The sequence below is a fragment of the Carlito syrichta genome, unplaced genomic scaffold, assembly GCF_000164805.1.
Source record: "Carlito syrichta isolate Samal-C Ts95f unplaced genomic scaffold, Tarsius_syrichta-2.0.1 Scaffold305211, whole genome shotgun sequence".
Lineage (NCBI taxonomy): Eukaryota > Metazoa > Chordata > Mammalia > Primates > Tarsiidae > Carlito > Carlito syrichta.
The window spans coordinates 479,816-483,289 of NW_007249307.1; the positions used below are offsets into that span (position 1 = coordinate 479,816).

At 50.7% G+C, this 3,474-nt stretch overlaps 1 protein-coding gene across 4 annotated transcripts in view; it reads right to left on the reverse strand.

Annotated features, from left to right (window-relative positions):
* The window catches only part of SMARCA2 (SWI/SNF related, matrix associated, actin dependent regulator of chromatin, subfamily a, member 2), a 193,369-nt gene extending 192,229 nt beyond the window's left edge, over positions 1-1,140 (reverse strand). For all 4 annotated transcript variants that reach the window (XM_021714086.1, XM_021714085.1, XM_008061339.2 and 1 more), the window contains exon 1: positions 957-1,140. The gene's annotated coding sequence lies outside the window, so the exon portion shown is untranslated. The remainder of the gene's footprint in view (positions 1-956) is intronic.
* Between the last annotated feature and the right edge of the window lie 2,334 nt (positions 1,141-3,474).

Below are 3,474 nucleotides of genomic sequence, written 5' to 3' on the forward strand. Positions count from 1 at the left end.
CTCCCTTCCAGCAGTGCGGACCGGGCCGGACACTCAGAACTTCAACACCCGAGCCTGCGCCGGCGCCAGGTACCAGGGGCAGGGACGTCCGCGGCGCCGCAAGTGCAGACCCCAGGCAGCCCTTCTGCCGAAAGGCCTGCCTCCCAATCAGCGTCCCCATCCCCGCCGAAGGGAACGCGGAAAGTGGAGGTGACACCCCGGACCTGGCACGCACCGGCCCCGCGGCAGTGGCCGCCGCCTCCTCGGCGCATCAGCCTCGGCTTCTCCCGCCGCGAACCGCTCTCGTCTCCGCAGCCGGAGCCCTTTAAACAAGTCCCCGGGTGGCGGGTGGCAGCAGCGTTCGTTGGCGCCCCGCCGCCAGCCCGGGCTCCTCACCCTCCTTCCCCGTTCCCCTTCCAACTCTTCCGGGGAGGATTGCTCGGAATGAACAGTAGCGTTTCCATCCTCCTCCCCTGTCCGCCAGCCTTCCTTCTCCTTCTGCCATCCCCCAAATCCCCCGCGCTTTTAAGGGGTCGGGGGGGGGGGGTTGCAACCTGGCGGAACGTGTGTGCTGCAACCTTGAGTTGGCAGCGTATCGCTGACTGTCTATTCAGGAGCAAGGCTATAGCTTGTGGGGATTTTTTTCCTCCTTTGCCCCCTTGAAGTAGTAATGATTACTGTTATTATTAGAACAGCAGGGTTCGGTTGAAACTTTCTCGTTTCTTCCACCGCCGCCTGGGAGCTGTCGTTAGAGCATTCCACCTGAGGCCCACGGGGAGGAGGCGGGCTTTTTTTGTTGTGGCGGTTGGCCCGCCTGTTTGTTTTGGTCTCCGTGCATGCACAATAAATAATAATTAGGATAATAATGAATAATCCCGGGCGAAGGCGGCGCGGTGCCGGAGGGGTTTGCGCGGCGGCTGCGGTGGGGAGGCCGGAGGGAGGGGAAAGAGGAGAAAGGAGTTGTAAGTTATATTTACCTTGCTCGCGAGGAGTGTGCTGGCTGAATCTTTTCCCTCTCTGAGTCACCCAGAGTACAGAAACAGAGGGAGAGAGGACTAGATTATGAATATGACTTCATTGATGACAGCCATCCCCTCCTCTTCCTAAAGTCGGGCTCCGCCCCGCGTCCCACCCTCGCCGCCTCCACGGGCGCCGGAAGACTCGCCGCAGTTGGCCCCGCGCGCCGCCCCTCCCTGCCCGCCCGGGCGCGGGTTGGCGGGACGCGCCTGTCACTCGCCCGGCTCAGCGACTCCGGGAGCGCGGGGGGAGCAGGGGGCGGTGTGCAAGAATGTGGATCGAGACAGCTCTACTGTATGCGTGGATCCGTGTGTGTCTGCAAGGCGCCGGCTCTCAGGCGGTGTTTGTGCCTGGAGCAGAGAAACTGCGCAGGACGCAGAAAGCCCCGAGCCCTGCTGGAGTTGGGCGCCCGTTGTCCCTTTCCTGGCAGTCCTCTGCCAGGGGCACTGCGGGGCTCCTCCGGGGAGGCTAGGGAAGAGGAGGAGGCTAAGCAGAGGGGAGGGCAGCCGTAGTAATAGCGCGTAGTAGTTTGGGGGGTATGTGGAGAAGGTGCTGGAATTTAACTGTGCCTCTGCCTGCCAGAGCAAGCCTGCAGAGGGAAAGGGAGGGGACAGAGGGAGGGCTCCAAGTGGCACCAGAGCTGTCTGTGGCACTGTGCTGGCTATGTAAAAAGCGGGCATTGTCGTACTGGCTGAAACTTTCTTTTTCTCCCCCCACGTCCCCAAGGCTGTCATTATAAATCTGCCCCCCCGCCCCCCCCGTTTCCCCGTAAAAACGGAGGCGGGTACAAAGAACATTCCTGCCAAATCTGCCTCTTCTCCAAAGGACTGCAAGCTTCCAAATGCCAGGGAGGGAGAAACAGCTGAGAGCCTGAACGCCTTACAAATAAATAAACCCGCCCTAACTCCTCTGTTTACTTCGTGGACTAGACACATCGCTTTAACCTTCCCTCACCTGTCATCTTTGCTAAGATATATACAAAAATATGGAAAAACAACCCTGTGGGGGCGGGGAGGGGCGGGCGGGTTAGGGGGTGGCTGAATCATGGAATCTGCTTTTGATTTAAGAAGGGGACTAAGTCTCTTATCCTCTTCAGACCCAGTCTCTTCCCTCCCACCCCACAGTTAAGACCAATTAAGGTCACAAATTGTAATCTGGGGGCACGTCGTGGTTTTGAGACCTTTTGCTCCGATTTTCCTTGAAATGCAGTACTTTGGCCGGACCAGTAGGTCAGTGCTTGGTGAGACAATTTTATTTTTAGTTTTATGAAGTGTGAAAGAATGTTAGGAGATTTTAAATCAGGGACCTATTATTTTAGACTCAGATTAATGTAGGTGCTTGACTCTTACTATTAAAACTGTTTCTATGCAGTAGTGCTATGAAAAGTGTGATTTATCCCTTATTTTGTAATGTAATGGCTTAAATTAGTCATTCAAAGTGCACTGTGACTATCTGGTTGAGGATTTCCCCCCTAGAGTAAAATCCTATTTAAAGACCATTTTACTGTTGCAAAATTGACTCTATCTGAGCAACTGGGTCTGAATTGCAGTTCTAGGATGCTTAAAACTACAGACTTGATAAATTGAAGACAAAAAGCAATGGAAAGAACACCAAATACTGCGTGTGGTCATTAAGAAGTGAGAACTGTTGACATGGCTGGTCTACTGATGGTGAAGTAGAGCCCTCAAGGGCAGCACTTTTGTGATGGCTAGGAGTGTTGGTGATCATCCACTCTATGGCTTTCTAAGGTCTTGTGACTTGGTTAACTTTAGCTTCATCATTTTCTGTTTATCTTAAGAGAACCTCAAGACATCAAAAGATAGCACATCTAAATAGAATAATAATACACCCTTGAAGAATCTGCTGTAAGAATTTTTGTTTTTCTGCCTGAGGGTATGCCAGTATAACTATTAACTGGGAAATATATAGTGAGGAATTTTCAACAAAATTAGTAGTGTAGTAAAATTATACCATAAATACTGACTTCTAACTGCCTAATAAGTTGCAACTAATAATATAGCCAGATAACCAAGCTGTCTATAATAAAGGACTTTAACCTAATGGCAATGCTTATTACATTGAGCAGTATTTGGTTTTAATGTTTCAGGGCCTAATTTTAGGGCATGCTAACCTCACGTGCTAGTTTTCAGAAAACTGATGACTTCACCTTTATTCTCTTATAAATAAGTGCCTTTTATCCCCTTGAGATCCCACCTCCACTTGCAATGCCAACTTTCAAAAAGAAAACTAAGTCACTGGAGGAAGAGACTGACTGTTCCTTCTGGCATTTTGTCAGAGGGAAAGTGAAGAAGAAAACATTCCCTTTGTTATATGTGTATATTCTTCAGCTTATATAAAATTTTGATGCAGTACTTTGAGAGGTTGGTATCCATGTATCATATGCACAACTCTGGGAATTGAAAAATAAGATCTATCATTGGGAGCAGAAATTAAATATAGATATTACATCTCCCTCTC